Source organism: Eupeodes corollae, chromosome 2 (assembly GCF_945859685.1).
Source record: "Eupeodes corollae chromosome 2, idEupCoro1.1, whole genome shotgun sequence".
Taxonomy (NCBI): Eukaryota; Metazoa; Arthropoda; class Insecta; order Diptera; family Syrphidae; genus Eupeodes; species Eupeodes corollae.
The window spans coordinates 897,458-917,814 of record NC_079148.1 but is presented as its reverse complement, the minus strand read 5'-3'; the positions used below and the strand labels follow the sequence as shown (position 1 = coordinate 917,814).

General features: G+C 31.5%; 1 protein-coding gene across 1 annotated transcript in view; it reads left to right on the top strand.

Annotated features, from left to right (window-relative positions):
* Positions 1–1,472: 1,472 nt before the first annotated feature.
* Positions 1,473–20,357, top strand: part of LOC129946773 (irregular chiasm C-roughest protein) — a 50,323-nt gene continuing 31,438 nt past the window's right edge. Inside the window, exon 1 of the mRNA XM_056057090.1 lies at positions 1,473–3,487. The gene's annotated coding sequence lies outside the window, so the exon portion shown is untranslated. The remainder of the gene's footprint in view (positions 3,488–20,357) is intronic.

Below are 20,357 nucleotides of genomic sequence, written 5' to 3'. Positions count from 1 at the left end.
AGATAATGGCTTCCAACTAATTCTAATTTATGAGAAATATTGTTTTCAACATTCGGAAGTTTTTAGAAAAATGGAATTGACTATTTTTTACAAGAAATAAAAACTTAAAAGAAAATTTCAAAATTGATTTTCGACAAAAATATTTTTTCAAAAATTTGAAATTATGGCTTCAAACTAATTTTAACCTGTAAGAAATATTGTTTTTAACATTATGTAAAATTTTGAAAAAAATCGAATTGACAGTTTTTTTTACAAAAAATAAAAATCTAAACAAAAAAAATAATAAAAGTTGTTAAAAATTGAATTTCTTCTCAAATGTATTTTCAAAACTTTGAGATATTGGCTTTCAGCAGTTTCTTACAAAAAAATAAAAACGTAATACTTAAACTTGGTAAACATTTACTTTCGACTTAAATAGCTTTTCAAAAATCTTCAAACTTTTTTATTTCACATTTTCGATATTCAATAGTTTTTTTTATAAAAATCCAACAGTGCGGTTTTTAATAAAAAATCTAAAACTGGTAAAAATTTGTTTTCGACTAAACTAGCAAACTAAATTTTCAAACTAAACTATTTCTTTACATGAAAAATATTGTTGGTAATTTTAAAATTTGTAAGAATACGAAAACCTACAAACTTTTAAGCAAGACAAATCGACAGACAGGATTGGAAGTTATCAGTGTGGGTCGCTTCCCAGCCTCTTTTTTAGAAATAACTAATGTTGATGTTGGGTTTTTCAAAAAAAATAGTAAATGTTAAAAAACTGTACTATTTAGATGATACAATTAGTTTGAAAGTTTGCTCAGATATTCAGGTCTAAATCAATTTTTGTTTTAGGCATTCTAGGGAACTTGAAACGTCGAGGTTTTTCAAAATTTGTAATTTGACGAATCGGAACGATTACAAAAAGTTCCTATGTTAAGTTAATAATAAAGAATTTTTTTTTTAATTTGTATTTTAAAGAAGAGATTAAGCATTTGTCTTGAACGCAACAAAACTATATGCGTCTCTGAGAACCATGCATGCAAACTTACCCTATAGACCTTACTTGCCAAATCTTTATTGACGGTTAATAAATCTCTTTTAATTTTCATATGCTCTTCGCCTTTATCATTAAGAGAAAGAAAATTCCCTACCTAAACACAGCTGTAGTGTCTATCTAAACAAGACTTATTTAACTCTTAGAGAACACCAGACACACAACAAGAAATTAAGAAAGAAAGAAAACCAAAACAATATAATATTGCATTCCACTCATAGTAGAGAAGCCATAGTCAGAGCCAGAGCCAAAGCCATAGCCAGAGCACCATCATCACAGAGCAGAGCGCACATCATGACACATCACACATCCAAATCCAAATCCAAAGCAGCTTCAACGGAGTTCAGTTCCACAGAGTCTTGAGTAGTACCATCGTTTGGTGTAAAACCTAAAAATAACTCTGGAAGTACGCGAAGCGAATGATCAAACAATAAAGACTCTCAAAACAGAAAGAAAATCTCCGTGTAGTAGGAGGAGGGGGAGAAGAGAAGTATGCTCCGCTCCGCTCGACTCGGCTCGACTCATCTCGGGCACGCGCCTTACCAACCACCAAGGGCAGCATAAAGCATACAGCATACGACATACAAGTACTGTAAAGGTGGTGTAGGAAAATTCATCGGATTGGTTTTGTGTGTCGTCGGAAAATTTCATCGGATTCTTTACTTGGTGATAAACTTGGAGAGGCAACAATTTATCCAGCCAGTTCGTGTTCCTCCGTGCCCGAAATCAGTTCGTTCGTTCTACGTTCTAACCAGCAAGTCCTCTTGTATATGTGTTCTATATATACAGACGTCAATTGTTATAATATACAAAACAAAATTCTTCCCCCCCAAATATCAATATCAGAACGAATTTCCTTAATCGAATCACATATCAAAATAAAATCGAATCGAATTTGAATTTCTTTAATCGACCTAAACATCAATAATAATTTGGATACAATTCCCGAACCATAGATAACCTTTAAGCATTTATTTTTGAAGTGTGTTGGATTCCGCAAGTGTTCCATTTCAAGAATTTTTTGTTTGAAATTTGAAATTTTCAAGTGCATAATTAAAGAATCCAGCTCCATTGGTCCTGAGCTAAGCTGAGCTGGTATATAGTTAGTTATTTGGTAGTTGGTATAGTAGCTATAGAGTTTTAGTTCAGTGGAATAGGCTGAATATGCCGAAATTCATAGTGGAAACGAGTGACGAGTGAATCCAGTGGAAGAAGAACCTAGATTCCAGATCCGAGTACCGAGTATTCTATTAAGGAAAATACCTAACAAGGAGCATCTCTCCTTAAACTCTCTCTATCTCTCTATCACTCTCTGTGTTTTGCATTGCTCCTCGACGACCTCTCTTTCGGTCTTGAACGTCCCTACCGTCGTCGCTCGTCGTCGCTCATCGCCGTCTCTATAAATTGCTGGTTTGCTGGCATAGTGGATATGGATACAAATTAATGCCGCATAGAGTGTAGTTGGTGTCATCATCATCTCTGCCGTCATCCTCATTCATTGTGTCCTGTGGAGCTTTAGTAGTGCGTACGCGCGGTCCGGTCCCCGTATATATACAGTGTACACAATCAAAACGTGTAGTATAGTGCTACCAATCTCAAAACCGCTCTAAACTCAAACAAAAACTATCTTTAGAGATATATGAATAAAGTATAAACGACCAAGACAACACCAAACACCAAGTAGCAGTCTCAAGTCCCAGTCTAAGTCTCAGTCTCAGTCTCTCCTCAGGTGAATGGAAAATTCAATTGATCGGTCCTCCTCGGTCGGTTGTTGGCTTCGTGGTCGTTGTTCGTTTGCCATCGCATAAACCTGTTCCACTGAAGGTACATATATCCACTCCACTCGACAGGATTTACCTGTCGTGCCCCTTGCTACATAAAAGTATCTATACAAATATAAAGTATCTATGTGCGTATAAAGAATACCTGTCGTGGCTTTGGAAAAATATTAAATTGAAGGTAAAAGAAAATTCAACAAAATTTCTTCTCGCTCCTCCAAAATAAAAAAATAATACCCGAACTGCGATTTGCGATTTAAAACCGTTGGCGTTGTTGTGTTGAGCGTTCTCCTTTAATGTACTCATCTGGATGGACGTTCGTTTGTTGGGCGCCATTCTTTTCGTGTGATTTTTTGAGTTCGCTCATTGATTTATGATTTTTTAAGTACGAAGTGTGTGTGTTTAGTAAAACTAACCAGTTTTTGAACATTCTTTTCGACGACGCGTCGTCGTTCTAAAATTCACATCGCATTTGCGAGAAAATAAATTTAAAAACAAAAAACGGTTAAAAAAAAGGATTACAGTGCATATATCTTGTAAGATTTGTTGGAATAACAGTATATCAAGCAGTTTAGCATTAGCAACAATAAAAGCAGTTAAAGCAGCAGAAGCAGCGCTAAAGCAGCCAAAAACAACAAAAATTGGATATTGGATATAAAATAAATTTATGGTAAGTGGGAGGGTTTAGAACGATGACTGACTGACACGTCAAATGAAGTGGCGCTGGCGATGGTACGGCAGCGTCCAAACTGAGATATGTGCGTTTTTGACGCCCCCTTTTTTTAATATTCATGTATGTTGGGCACCGTGCAAACCATTCACGGAAACGGAAATAAAAAAGCGATATAAAATTAATGTTTTTCAAAAAAAGAATAAGCAAAAATAAAATAAAAGAAAATATGAACATAATAAAATGTGTGTAGCTCAACTTTCTCAAGTTCTTGTTTAAGGCCCGATGGCTTAGGTAGGCGTATGAGGTAGTGAGGGAATGCAGGCACTTATTTCATTATGAACATCATCCTCTGTTTTTTTTATTTTCGTTGTAGAAACTCATTTGTAAAGGTAGACCGTCGTTGTCGACGTCGTCGTCGGTCTTCGGACAGGGTTGGGGGCGGTAGAGCTGGCGCTGGAGTATAGTTTGCATGGCAATACGGACTCTGAATGACAAGATACTGTTATGTGATAGAGTTCCATAGATATACAACCTGCGATTGGTGGTGGTTGGTGCATTTAATATTCTTTAATTTGATTTTACGTCACTATCACGTGTGCCTATTGTTTGAGTTTGAGTGTCCTGGCGGTTTATATGGCATTTAATAATACATAAATTTATTATTTATTGATGGTGATTATCTTTTGCCTTATGATTAATATACACTACACATATAGGCATGCAAGAGATATAAGCACTTAGCTCATATTTCTATGTATTTATGTACATAAAAGAGTATTCAGGAATTCAATTGTATTAACAAAAAGGGAAAAAGAAAATTTAACTTTTGTTTATTAACTTATATGTATGGAGTTTCTATTTCTATAGGCGGGGTGAGGAACTTTTGTAATTTTCATTTAAATATTTGTTGGCTTTTATATTACTTTTCTGATAAAAGTTTGTGTATGTTACAGTTTGTAAGGACTTTCTTTGAGAATTTGTTTTTTGAATGCATAAACTTCGGTTACTCGAAAGTTTTGACCATAATTTCCGATATGATATCCGTTTAAATAGAATTTTCTAAAGAAAATTCTAAAAGAAAATAAGGGAAGATTTTTTTTCAAAGTCTGTTTCGTTTCGTTTGATACTTAAGTTTCCTTGAATTTTTGATGAAACTGAAGGATACACGGAGTTTTATTTAAGTCTCTGATAACTTTGTCCATGTTTACATTATTGACCTCAGAACTTAAAGATTCAAATTGTAGACTAATAAAGACATAAAGATTAGTTCTATCCGAAATTTTAATAACATACATTTATTATTGTATTATTATCCAAAAATTATTAACTTTCCATTGGTATCGGTTTGAACACATTGAAAATGTTGGCATTTATGGCCGTTTCAAGTTCCCTAGAATCTAGATGGTTTTTAGAGGATGTAATGTGCGTGTGTGTGTTCGTATTGCAATATTGTCCCTGATAAATGTCGCAAAACTATAACTTGTCATAAAAAAATATTTTATCTATCTTAAGTCATAAAAGAATATCCTTGAACCACCACCACGTCAGGCTGATATTTTTTATTATATTATTATAGCTATAAGAAGATAAAATAAATTAATGAGCTTTTAGGACATTACATATTCTTAAAGACATTCAGAAACTGTTTAATGTTTTTTTTTCAAACAAAATTGCATCAATGTCAAACATTTGTTTGTCAAATAAAAATTTTACTTTTAGGGAAAACTTAAATTAATTTCTCTTTTATTTTGATTTCGCTTCTCATGGAAGAATAAATTAGTACATTATTTATGCATGATTAGGGATCATTCAAAAAAATAATAATAATTATATCGAAAGTCTGAAGTTATTGTCTTAATGATATTTTAATAACTATAATTTGTATTAAATTTGTTACTTTTTCATGATCGAAGTTATAGAGTCCACTAGTTGCATTCATTAGGGTTTTTCAAAAAACCACATTAAGAAGTAACATTTTCATGAGACTTCTTCTTTTAATTGAGTTTAATTTGATGTAATATGAATATGGTACAATCATATTGTGCCTTTCTCTTATTAAGTTCCCAAAATACTTACTAGAAAATAGTTAAGTCATTTTCTCCAACTGTTGGATATAGGCTTGTTAAGACTTTCATGTCACATTTTTTTATTTTATACCTATGTATGCCTTTAAAGTTTTAGTACATCTAATTAGATGATGTTAGTTTTAATTTAACTATTATGTTCAATACCTTTGTACAAATTTCTTTTTGATTTGTATCACAGGGTGACAATAGATTAATGTTTTTAAAAAAAAAAGAGTAGAATAAAGATTCAGATTGGGAACAACAATTTATTGGAGGTGCAATTCCCCTAATAAGCACTTAGAGGCCAGTTATAGCTATCATTGGAATGGTTTTCATCATTGAATATTTCATTAAAAATATCTTTCATTAAACAAATTTCCTGATTGAGGTTAGAGTTGATCATTCCAATTACAACTGATAGAGGATAATACAAAGAAAATGGAATGGCTTAAGTGGAATGATTTTGTTCCAAAATGTGACATCAACAATAAGCTGTTCATTAAAATCAATTCATTACTGAAAAATTAAGAACCAGGTTAAAGAAAATTATACAGTTGCCTTAATTTAATACCAAAAACAAAAAAGTTAACTTTCCTAATCGCTTGAAGGTGTCGAAAAAAAATGTTCAATGATGAAAACCAATGATAGCTATAATTAAAACCTTATAGCCTTTATTTTTATTATATGGGTGGAATTGGGCTCAAGCCCTGAACCAATAAGAAGTACAAGCTCGCTTGACTGAAGCTTTCCTCTTTGTTTACTTCAACCGGTCCAAACAAATTACTAAAGAGAAGCTAATTGTCTAGAAAATTTATCATAGAACCAACAACAAACAAAACTGTTACAGTGAAAATTGATTTTATTTAAAACATTTTCTCTTTTCTTTCACAACAAATTCAATCCAAAGTACTGAGCTTATGACTATTGCTTCTGTTGGCAAAAGTCCCTTCAGAATCGCCAGAACAACTTATAGTTCCAGATTCGTACCAAAATCACACTCATCCAGAGCGATCACTGAAGCTGTTATGATGGGCTGGAATTTCTCCATGACGATCTCTTTAGTTTCTCCATTTGAGGACTCGCCTGGCTTGTCCAAAGGTTTGAGTATCTTCTTGATGTAAGCATCGCTGTCCATTAAGGGGCGATAGCCCAATGTTGGTGTTTTATTTAGTGGAACAACGATTCCCATATTGTGGAATGTTTTGGCGCAGATTTTCCTAGTCCGCTGCGACATAGCCTCCACCAGAGATTTTTTTCATACTTATTCTTCTCCACAAATGAACTTATTGCCTTTCTCATATCTCCCAAACCCTTGTAATTGAAGGGAGTTACCGAAAAGTCTTTCTCCAGGTAGTAAGCGAAAACGTCGAACATATTTGTGGCAACGAGTTCGAAGACGCATCCCTTGGAAACGTTATTACGAACTATGAGCAAGTCTTACTCGTCCTTGGGGTTGTAACGCCAGTAGCCATAGTTAATTCCGGTTCCTCGCTTAAGAAAGAGCGTTTGAAACTTTGGAAGATCATAAAAGAACCGCCAGTGCCGCAAATTGTAACCGGGCATTTATTCTCGACGTGTTTTTGTTGCCACGCAGCTCTCCCAAAGTTTCCTTTTATTTCTCTTCCATATTCTGTAAATAAAAAAAAGCAATAATTCTTATTTTGTAAGGAAATTGTATAAATAATATTACTTAACACGACCAAATCTATTTCAAAATGAAATATTTGTTTTGACAGCAGCCATCAGCTGTTTTGTTTACATTAATTTGAGCGCTGAATGTTTCGAAAGTTTTGTTTATTTATTTCAACTTTGAATTGCTGCTAGTTTTCGAGAGGTTTTATATAAAACTTGTGGTTTAAGAAAACTTGTGGTTTACCAAAAATTTATGGAAAACTTGAGTTTTCGATGTAGGTTTTCAGCCAAAAAAGATAATTTTGCGAAGACCGGGTTTTGGACTTGGTGTGAAAAGCCATTAACACACTACTTTGCTTAAAGTAGAAAATTTTAAAAATGTTTACCTAATTTTTATTTTATTTAACAAGATTGGGCACAAATGCTTTGTGTTAACTCTTTATTTTTATTTTTATTTTTTGTTTAGTTGTACCGAAATAACTTTAATTATTTTGATACAATTTTTAAAAGTAAGGATACGCTTTGAGGAAGTTTTCAAAGAGAATTATGTTCAATTTAATACAAAAATAACAGGCTGCAAATTGAAAATCAGACCAAATTTTGAAGACTAAAAGTGTATTGATACTTCTAACATAAAATTTGGACTTATGAATTAATTCGTTAAAGCTCTTCGATTCCTGAAGAATATTCTGAATAATTAAAATATTTAATGAATTGCTGTCCTACTTTATCCCAGGCCAATACGTTAAGAAGGTTATGGCCAGCAATGTATTTTCAGAGCTAGTCAATACTCAAAAACGGCGGTCTTGGAATAGCTTTAAATATGTAGTACAAAATTTTCTTGGCAACAACAGAGCTGACAATTGCTAATGGGATGTCAACAATCCTTTAAAATTCGTATGCTACACATTCACTTTGAAAAATTTAAGGACAATGTTGGTGCTTATTTGGAAGAGCAAAGTGAGCATTTTCACGAAGATATTAATTAGAAAAAAAGAATGATAGAAGACTACGCATGAAGTCTTATAACAGAAAGTCTACATACTATTTTCAAAAATATTTTTTTATTTTCTATTAAGCTTTGAAGTATTTAAAGAAAAACAACTTTTAAAAATAGGATTTCCCTTAAGTTGATAATATTAAACTTGAAGTTATAAAAACAAACTCTTCGAGGTAAATTTTTTTTATAAGTATTAAGTCATAAAAAAACACAACAAAATCATATCAAGAACACAGACCCAAACATTGTGTTGAACATTTTTCAATAAGCCACATTGTCATTTAAGGAACTTCAAAAAATATACTATCAGTATACTTGAAGTTTGAGCTGTTTTTTTTTGTCGAGATATTCGGGACGCTAAAAATTGTCAATTGAAAGTTTTTGACATTTTTTTTAAATTTTAATAATAATAGTTTTTTACAAAATAATATCATTTTCAAGTGAATACCTTTATTCGTTCCCAAGTAATTCGAGTAAAAAAACAATTTTTAACAATTTGTACACGTTTTAAAAAAATCCATCATCATCATCAAAAGCGATATCCTCATTTTCATACAGTTGTTCTTTAATGTGCCAAATGTTAGACTTTTTTTAAACTTAAATAGTAAACAAAACACAAGCTAGATATTTTTGAAAGTCCTTTTCCATATTTTGATGTTACTATCTGTAAAATAAAATATATTTAAAGTCAATGCCCGTGTTTTGTTGGGAAATCTATCCATAGTAAAGTAGGATTTTACACGAATAACAAAAAACAATATCCATAGTGAGAATACCGATAAAAGTTAGAGTAGAATCTCACTATGGATAGGTTTTTGACATTTATACGAGCCTCGAATGGATCTTATGTGATCTGGGCTTATTTTGCAAGAAAAAACAATAGAAAAGAGATTTATGTTTTGTTATGTTTCCAAAAAAGGTTTATCTCAGTTTAGAATAGATGAATCTCAGCTCGATGCAGGTATATAAAGAATTGAGGCGAGCTTCAAGCTCGCTTCAACACCACATGTTAATGTAGTAGTCTACGAACAAACCCCCTTTTTGAAGTTTTTTATTATTATTTTGACAGATCGTCTTTCAGTTGTTCCAATTTTTAAATGCAAAAATCTGGCCACTGCGGATCGTTTTGTTGGGAATTTCTCACTTTACTATATATGAAATGCGAACAAAACGCACGTAATAACTCTGCTGGTTCTTAAGACATGGACGACGAAAAAAGGTATTAAAAACGATCGAATGACCACACTGACATCTTTCTCAAAACCATGAATCTAGAATCTGGATTCTAAGACTTAAAAGTCAGAACTTTTAATTTTGACAAATCAAAGTGATCTCAAAAATATCCGTGTTTTGTTGGAAAATCTATCCATAGTATAGAAGGGTCTTACACGAAAAACAAAAACAATATCCATAGTATGAATACTACCGATAAAAGTTAGAGTAGAATCTTGCTAGGGATGGGTTTTTGACATTTATACGAGTCTCGAAAGGATCTTATGTGATTTCGTTCTCAAATATTGGCACGATTATATTTCATTTGAATCTTGATGGCTGTGTTCGTTGAGTAGTTGTGCATTTGAAATCATGTGTTTTCCATTGGAGAAACAAATCAAACTCTTACTGTTCATATTATTTAGTTTTGCTAATGAAAATGGGCTTAGTTTGCAAGAGTAGAAAAGATAATTAAGTCTTTCAATGTTTTCACTAAAGGTTTATCTTAGTTTAGATTAAATAAATCTTTTTTTTCTTCAAAAATTTTGACTCGACTCCGATCCCCAACCGAAATCGAGTCGAATTAAGCTCATTTGAACTCGATTCAGGTATATAAAGAATTTAGTCGAGCTTCAACACCACATGTTAATGTAGTAGTCTACGAACAAATCCCCTTCTTGAAGTATTTATTTTATGTCAAAGCTGCAATTGTTAAATGAACTAGTTTTATAGAATCTTAATTTCCAGATGTTTTCTTACCATTTCTTCTTAAAAATTGTCCATTTTATTAGTTTTAGTTAGTTTTTTTTTGCTAAAGTTAATTTTAACTTTTAATTTTCACAAAATTTTCTTCCATTTGTGTGTTTTTTTTATTATTATTCTAACAGATCTTCTTTGAGTTGTACCAATTTTTAAATACAAAAATCTGGCTACTGTGGATCGTTTTGCTGGCAATTTCTCACTGCATTTCATAAGGAATACCAAAAAAACGCCCTTAATGTCTAATAGGAATTTGTAATTTCATAATCATACGTTTTTGAAAGGTCTAAATTAAAATTTAGAAAATCTTATTATTATGTTTTTTGATGAACAATTATAAATTTAGGTAATCCCTGTGCCACCTTAAGTTCTTATATTTTCTTGCGAAGAATTGACAAATTTTCCAAAAGTAATAATCTTGTCATGAAAGGTTCTTTCTTAAAAAAACAATTCGGAATCAAAACTATAGGTTGGGAGATGTAAGTCCCTACGAGCTGTTGTGCCACCTATGTATTGATTTATTTTAATTACAATATTATTAATTAACATAATTTAGGTAGAAAGTTTATTATGTTTTTTTCTTAATAAATTTTAGCATTTTTTGGACACTAAACGACATTTTACAGAATTTTTGTAAGTCCTTAATAAGTTGCTAAAAATCAATTATTTAATCTTCTTAAACATAAAACAAAATTTCCTATCGATGATGGACTTGAATTTCATTACTCTCATTACTTTAAGAAGTCTCAATACCTGCAAAGAACATAAACATAAAAACAAAAACACGAATAATAAAAACTTTACAAAGGTACAAAACATAAATTATAAACCTGGCTCCAATTATTCATAGAAAAGCAAAAAGTTTAAAATTTATTCTCCTTCTCCCTTCAATCATATTATGAACTTTTTTACCACCACCTCTTACTCACTCTCACTGTTTTTCCGACTTGATCTAAATCTCATCGTCTATAATAATGTACCTTTCATTTGCCACGTGTAAATTAAATTATGTAGTCTTTTAGATTTTTCTTCGTTCGTTCTTACTTTTCCTTGGAAGTTTTTTTTTCTGGTAAAGATATGATTGACATATCGCATAATTGGCATTTCAGATAATTGACGTCATGCTGCATATTAAATCTTAAATTTAGATTGACACATTCATATTTTGTTTTGCTTGGTTTTCCTTAAGACACATTTCACTTTAATTATGAAATTGGTTTAAGGAGTTAATATTTACGGTGGTGATGGAAATATGCATATAGGAGGAATTATTATTGACCGGAAAGTGAACTGTGTAAAATTAGCAGGAGTGTATTTTTAACAGCTCCCTGTATTGTGGTAGACGAAGTTAAAGATGTATGTATATTGGTTTATTAGAAGCTTTTGTTAAGAAATCGATTGCAACTTCTTTAAGCGATGATAATTTTAAATAGATGCAATACAAAAATGTTTAAAATAAATGGTGAACAAATAATGGAAATACCTTTCTTTAATTTCATTTGATATGTCAAAAGATTCGATTTTTTATTAAAATTGGTTACTTGATTCTTTAATACTTGGTTTGCATAGACTCGAACGTTCTGACAGTTAAATTAATTTGTTGAAAATCGACGTTTTCTAAACTATCATTGTTTAATTATGAAAGCATGCCACGCGGTTAGGCGTATTCTCAAATGACATTTGCAGAAGCTGTAAGGACGAGGAAGAAGAAAACATAGCCCTATTCTCCTGTTCACGTGGATTGTATATTCGATTCCCGTTCACACTGCCTTTGCATTCTGCTATCCATCGGGTGAACTACATTATCCCAAACCAATTTGATATTCACGTAAACAGCTGTTAATGTGACAATCTTGAGAATGTTGAATAAATTGTTTTGATTAATACGAAAATTAATCCAATTGTTTAGTTTGTGTAATTTTTGGAAATGGTCAATATTGGACTTTTTATTCCAATTGTCAACAGAGGAATAAGAGAATCCTCAAACAGAGAGCTTCGGAGAAATGTTAGAAAGTGTCATTCTTCCCCTAAAAATGTTAATCATCTTTTATTTATAAAACAAATATTCTTAATTGAGCAATAAATTAGTTTTAACTTACATTTTTTTAACAACAATTAGCAAACCAGACGTCAAATGAAACATCCGCTGCATTTCATATGCTGATCTGAATTATATAAAACGAATTCTTTCACGTAAATAGAAGAATACTGCGCAGTATTACCGACGTTAAAGACATACACAGATTCAATCGAATGAATAGCAGAATAGTAATTAGTAAAAATTCAAGTAAAATTCCCTCGATGAATAGCAGAATATGCCTGACAGTTCTTTACCCTCCTTTGCAAATATCCTGCCTTAGCTCAAAAACGTAAGGCCTCCTAGTAGAATTCTTCACTAACGATCTCAAATATAGTAACATAATTAGCCTTGCAAGTTTCGTAAGCGACTTAAATTGATTTCATTGAGCTCAAAAAAACGCCTCGAAATTCATGTGGTAACACAATGTGTACAAAACTACTGAATTAAGTGTTTCTTACTCCATCATACACAGCCACTTCAACCTAACTTAACTAACCTAACCATACAATGAAAAAATGAAGTTTAAGCTGTTTTCTGTCCAAATATTCAAAACATTGCATAACTTAAGTAATATTTTTTATAGTTTTTGTTGAAACCACTGTCAATTGGATTTTCTAAAAATGTTAAATTGTTAACATTAACATATTGGAGCATATTTATAAGTGCTGATTTTGTATTTACTTTACTTACTTAAGGGGCATAGTACTACGCCTACGAGCCATAGTGTGCGGTTTCCGGAGATGTGTTTCAGCTGCCTTCAACTCTTGCCTAGTGACGCTGATTCCTACTCGACTGACTGCATTGCTTGGCTTGCAATGCAGTCGTTAATCATCCGAAGCGTATGTCTAATCCATTGCAACATTCGCCTTCGTATAATAGAGTCTATAGGTTCCTGACCTGTTGTTCTATGATATTCTGTAACGAAGACATCTCTTCACGAGGGTTTGCAGCTTTCTTTTAATGGTTAAAGTAACCTCCCAAGTGCAACACCCATTTAGAAGAACAGATTCGACATTTGTGCGACGGAGCCGTAGCTTTGTTCTTAAGCTGATAGAGTTATTCCTAGAAATGTCTCTTTTGTTCGGTTCCGCCTTCGATACTTCCAAGGTATTGAAAGCTCTCCAGTTTTTCCACCGGTTGCAAGAAAGTATTTATTTAAAAGGATGATCGGGTTCCTAGGCTGATCATTTTTGTTTTGCCGGAATTAATTTTCAGCTAAACGACTTCTGCTTCTCTCTCCACATTTGTTGTCTCTCTCCTCCATCTCGATGGAGATCCATGATCCTATGAGAGAGTAAGCAAACATCGTCCGCGTGATTCAATTGCTTTAAATAGGATGTCAAAGTCCGTTGGATCCCTCCACTACCTAACAAAGCTGCGCGCAATAAATCGCTTATCACCAACAAAAACAATATTGGCGACAGAATACGGCACTGTCTGACTCCGCAACGGATTTCAAAATACTCTAAAAACCTACCATCGTGATTTTGTATTTGCTAAACTTAACTCCAATTTATGTTATTCATAGAAAACTTGGCCCCATTTTAAAACAATAACTTGAAACCTAACTATAAACATGACAGAGAATATGTCTTTTGTAAAAGGTATCGCTGCAATTAAGAAACAGCCCAATTTAATATTGACTGCAAAAATATTAAAGATCAACCATCAAATAAAGGCCTACCAATATCTGGAAGCCTGCAAGTCTTCCCAGTTTCTTGGGTGTTAAATTGTAATAAAAGTGGAAAAATATTCAAAATTGTTCACAGAAAAGCTTCGATTGTGAACTTGAAGTGAGTAGTAGTAAAAAGAGCATTTTTGTTTTCTGCCAAAATAACTTTTTATATCTTGCGAGGTACACAGTTCCAATATCAAATAATAGTTATTTTTGTTATCTTTCAAACAAAAGCTTAATTATTCCCCTCAACAATTCATATTTGGATAATTTAAAGGTTTTAAAAATTGATGTATGTTGATTCCAAAAACAGCATATGTCAGCATTGATTTTTCAAAGATATTTGTCTACAAGAAGCAGCTAAAAAAATTACGTTTTAAAAGAACTAAAATCCAAATATCTCGAGACCTGGACTCTGGAAAAGAATAATGAAGCTTATATTATAAAGCCTTCACAAATACCTTTCAATACATAATGCAATTATTACCTTTTGTTTCTTCCAAGATAGAAACAGTTATTTTGAAGGAAAACAGAAATTCTTTTTTAAATACTGGTAAAGTTTCAAGTTTAAATATCTTAGCTTACCTTTTAACGATTTTGAAAATGATGATACTCATTTTACACTCTTGGTGAACGCTCCATAGAAAATTGGCATTCCCTTTAGAAATTTTGTTTGGGTACATATTCATATTTAAAAACAATTTTTCAATGCGTTAACAGTTCGTGAGTGGCACTTGAATCACGGGGACTGAAAACCTTAAAATTCTCGGTATGTGTATCTAAAACCACCTCCTGTGGAAGGGTCACATACGCGATGTCACAAAAAATTCCAGGAATGTTAATCAGTATACCCTTAGGTCGTACTGTCAAGTACAGAGATTCGTTCTTTGGCCGCACTAGGTGAATGTCTTTCCCAGTCATTGCAATAATTACAGGAATTTAAAACTAATGTTCACCGACACCTCCTTCAAATCCTCTCTTTCTTCCCTAATGCTCAAACTGTGTCGTGGCATAATAATAGTAGGTATCAAGAATGCAATTGAGTCTGGGCTTTTTATTAAAAAAAAAACAAATGTTTCACTTTTTTGTTATAGGAAAGAAACACCCACCGCATTTGTTCTAAAGCTCTAACTGCACACAAATTAACTTAGATTTAAAGGACATTGAAACGTCGAGGAACGTCAAAATTTTCAACAAAAAAAACACTAATTACGTGGATGTTCTTCCTTAATTTTGAAAATCAGACCATAAAGGTCATGAAAACATATGAAAACTTTTACAGAACTTGGGACTTACACAAGTTTGATTCGAGAATAAACCAAGTCCGCAACCAAATTGTATATAACAGTTGTAAGTAATTCATAGGTATAAAGAAGAAAGTAATAAAAATGAATCCTTACCAATATTTACTGAAAATCTTGTAAAATTCCGAAGAAATTTCAGAAATCCAATATAATCTTTATTATGTGGACTCTAATTCCAAGCAAACCAAACCAATCTCCTCCTTTTTCGATGATTTTAATCAAGAAATAAAATTTAAATATATAACTTATTGATAATTAAAAAAAAGATAAAACACCACAAAAACCACACGCTTATATGCCAATGCAAAACTTCCAAAAGTATAAAATGATGATATCTTCTTTCGTCGAATCTTCTTGACATTCATGAGAAATCATTACCCATAAAACAAACAACTTCCCACAAAAATATATACAAGCTTAACATCCCTAAAAGACCCTGTTAACGACTTTTCTTTTTGTATTTCTGCTAGAAAAACAAAAAAAAACAATCACATTTAAATTTCCCAGCTTGATATATAATTTCTTATAACTACTTCGAATAAATAATTACGTTTTTTTGTTGAGTATATACATACGTCGAGTTGTCATCAGGACCTCTCTCTACCTTCCTTTGTTTTGTTTTCTGTTTGTTTTTTCATTCATTCTTTAGGAACATGAATCACCAATGTCTAATGAGATATTCTTACCACCAGCATTATAAACCTCCCAGTATCTGTTCAAATGTTTCCAACTCAAAACTACTTAGTAGTCCATAAAAAATGTCATAGAAGCTTTCCGTTTTCCTGATCCCTGCTGACATTATGCATAAATATAATAAAGAAAAAAGGAACCAACTATATACTTAATCTATCTTCTACAAAAGGACATAAAGCTAAAGGAACCACTATCCTTGTACGCTTATACCTAAACATATCTATAAAAAAAAACTCCCACGACCTTTTGTTAAAAAATTCATTGCTGGCCCACCCATCTCTCAAGCTCAAGCTCAAACCCTCCCCACCCCCAAAAAAATAAAAATAAAATATATAAAAAAAAAGAAATAAAAAATGCTTGAAAACTTTTAGTGAAGTCTCTTGGAAGTATTCATTTTTAATGTCAATTTTATATTGCTTCCGCTACGTCGTCGTAGTCGTAGTCGTTGTCGGGATCGGTCTCAAGCTCCTGCTTTTACTCCTACTACGACTCTGACTCTGAATCGAGCGCTAGGGGTTGTCATGAGAATTGGGATTGAGTTTGGGATTGGGATTGGCATTGGGATCGGGTCAGTGGAAAAAGCTTGGCATTCATCAGAACAGGACTTAGCAGCATGGATAATGGATATATGCGTATTTGGAGTGATAGCAGGAAGCACAGCCCTTACCGTATTCAATTCATGTATGAAGGATATTATACGTTTGGTATTGTTCCTGTGATATAACTCTTATCCCTCTGTTATTCTTCCAGTCAACTGAGTAAATTAGCATTTAATTGGATTTTATGGAAATTTTCCAAAAATAAACACATTATGAGGTAAACGGAAGTATTTTTTGTGGCTTTTCGGTGTTTAGTTTCGTAACTTCCTATAAAAGGGTTTTTCAAAAATTTTCAACATTTTCATCATCTTTTTTTTGACAAATATTTGCAATTAGCCCCGGTGCATATTTTAGATTTGATCTAAAAGTTATATAAAAACTTTTATTTTCAATCAGGAACCGGATGTAGATGTAATACATTTGTACATCACATATTTTTGTGCGTTCGTATGGGTATAGCAACATTCGCACAAGTTTTAGTTACCCACAGCAACAAGCTGCCAGCTCAACTCGACTCGACTTGGCTGTTCATCGGAGGGGATGATTTATGAGATATCAGGGTAGGTTTTTTAGTTTGTTGTTGTGTAAGTATCTATGTATGTGTTGTGTATATATAAAGGAAGGTAGATATACAAGGACATTATTATGGTAATTAATTTAAAATGAACCCTTTTTTGTTTTAAAGTTTATCACAGATTGATAAAAAATAACCTTTGTCGTATCACTTTTGTTCTCCTATCCACAGAAGAGACAAACCTTTCCTTATGATGCGATGCAAAGAGCTACAAAGTTATAAACTAAAAAAAGGGAAAGATGTATAATATAGAGAAGTTTCGCCTTAGGGGTCAAGGCATTGTGTATAATATCCCTTATGGTGACGTTTTTTTCTTTTTTTATTATTATAATTTCCCTTTTGATATATTGATTTTTTTTTGTTGTTGTTGGTTTGGTTTAAGTTGATTTGACAATAAAAGTTTTTGTTTTTTAATAAAATTTGAAGGATGTCCTGTGTGTGTATGGGTAAAGGTAAAATTAAAATTAAGGAAGGAAACAGCACACCGGATCGTGTGGTCGTATATCTACTTAGGGTGTCATGGTTATTGGTTATGATAAATTAAGTATGTAGATAGTTGAATTTTGATTGATTTTGTGTAGGTATCGAATTTTAGACAAGTTCTTATTTTTCGTCCTTAAAGGGAAAAAAATTGTATTTTTTTTAGTCCTTGACTTCTATGTTTTTTTGTTGCTTTTTTACAAATTCTCTTATCATTGATGCTTTTTTAATTCATTCATTTTTCATTAGACATTTTGTAATTGTTCCAATTTTCAAATTGAGAATTCTGATATTTCTAGACGTTTTAAGTTTCCTAGAATTGAAACAAATGGTTTTTGGAGACATCGTTTTTAGTCACTAATATCTGAAGAAGTTTATTGGCTCCCAATAAACTTTTTTGTGGAGATAACATTAAAATGTGCAAAAAAACTCAGCATTTTATAAAATAAAAAAAACAAATCAGTTAACTTCCAATGTTTCACAAACTAATCACGTTATCGACTTCAATAAATTGTGCCGTCCTACAGAAATCAGAGTCAAATATTTTAATATTTAATATTTTACGAAAATATATTCCAACAATATTTATGAAATAAAAAATAATGTTTTTGGCGTTTGGTTTGATTTTAAAAAAACGAATTGAAATTTTAAGACCTTAATACAAAATTCTACTTAAAAATTCTTTAAAAAAATTCGACTCGAATGTCTTGAGAACGTAAAAGACTTTATTGACTTCAAACAATTTTTCATCGTACAAAAAATATTGTTGCCAATTTTTGGTATTTTTTGTGGAAGAATCGATTTGACAGTTTTTTATTAATAAAATATAAATCTACAAAAAAAAACACACTTAATTTGTTTAACTTCCTGAGTATGTATTTCCACAAAAACTACCATCAGCTTAAAATAGTTCATTCCGTAACTTTTGAGTTTCCATAAATGACAATGTGTATTATTTTTAAGACACATATTGGAAGTGTGGGTCATATAATTTTTCATTGATTAATCTTTACTAATATTATAAAGGTGAAGAGCATGTTTGCTAGCTTGTTTGTTTGAACGCGCTGATCTCAGGAACTATCCGTCCGATTTGAAAAATTTGGTCAGTGTTAAACAATCCATTTATTAATGAATATATTATATACAAGCTATATAACATCACGCTAATGCTAATATAAACGTAGCGTCAATAACGATTGTTTCAAAATGGCAGAAAGGATTTTTGATTGAATTTTATGTTACAAATTGTAAATTAGAGTAAACTATAAACAATCAATTCACAGTTTTTGTATAAACCAAAAATACTGAAAAAAATGTAAAATTGTAGGAACAAAAGTTGAAATTCTCTTCAGAATGCAATGAAAAATAACGTTTTTAGTATTTGGTGTCGTTTAAAAATAAAATCGAATCAAAAGTTTTATTGAAAATCTTAAAATTAAACTCTTCTTAAATTTTTTAAAAATATTCGACTCAAATGTCTTGAGACATTGACTTTCTTACATAAAATATTATTGCTAATTTTGAGTATTCTTTATGGAAAATCCAATTTTTATAAAAATTGTAAACCTACAAAAAATACAACTAATTGTTTTAACTTCCATAGCATTTCGACAGAAAACAGTATAAGCTTAAAATTTTTCATTCCATACTATTTGAATTTCCTTAAACGACAATGTTTTGTATTTGTAAGGCACAAAGTAGGAGTTTGCAGTGTATGATATATCCCATCTTCTTTTTTCATTTAATTTTTTAATGATAAATACATTTATATTATAAAGCTGAAGAGTATGTTTGTTTGTTTGTATGTTTGTCTTCTTGTTTGTTTGTTTGTTTTAACGCGCTTATCTTAGGAACTACATGTCCGATTTGAAAAATTCTTTCATTGTTAGATAGCTCATTTATTGAGGAAGGCCATATGCTTTATAACATCACGCTTAAACTTATACGAACAGAACGAAAAAATAATGTTTCAAAATCGGGGATTTATATTTTGACGGAATTGTTCCTCTTTAATAGTTATAAACAAGTTTCCGGAAAGCATAATATTTATGTATGTCTATCTTTAAAAATTGGCTAACTTACCAAATTTGTTGTTAAATAAGGCATACGAGTAACGGCGCAGGGTTCAGCTGATTATTTATAAGAACTAAAAATACTCAATATTCTAAATCTCAAAAATTTGCTCTTTTCATTTTTCAAAATGAAAGTTGAAAGATCATGAACAACTCTATTTATTTCGATGACTCAAATAGTAAACCACAAGGTCATCAAAATTTAAAAATTGTTTTAGAATAAATAATAAGTTTCATTAAAATTCAAAATATTTCACGAAGTATTCAAAAAAGCACTTCTATGTCTAAAACGTAATGATTAGACGAAGAAGTCGTTACACAAACAAGATTTACTTTGAAACCATTTTGCCCTTTTGTGTTCAAAATAGATGGTTTAGCATTTCTTCAAGATTTATATAAAGCACGTGAAATATAAGAAGTTATATAAATTTAATCAGAAAACTGAAAATTTGGATAATGGATTTAAAAAACCATTACTAATTTTATTGAAAAGAAAAACTATTTCATGTTATATATCCTCAAAAAAACTTTTATATGTGTGTTTTTATTCGAATTTTAAGAAATTAAAACTAGACGTTATAGAATGATTTTGAAATCACTTTTGAATTAAGTCATCATTTGATTGCCAGGAACAAAACCTTTTCGACCAGTGGAATTCGTTAAAGGTAATCTCTTACTACTTTTTTGTGTGGACTTTAAGATAATCCTTCTTTAAGAAAAT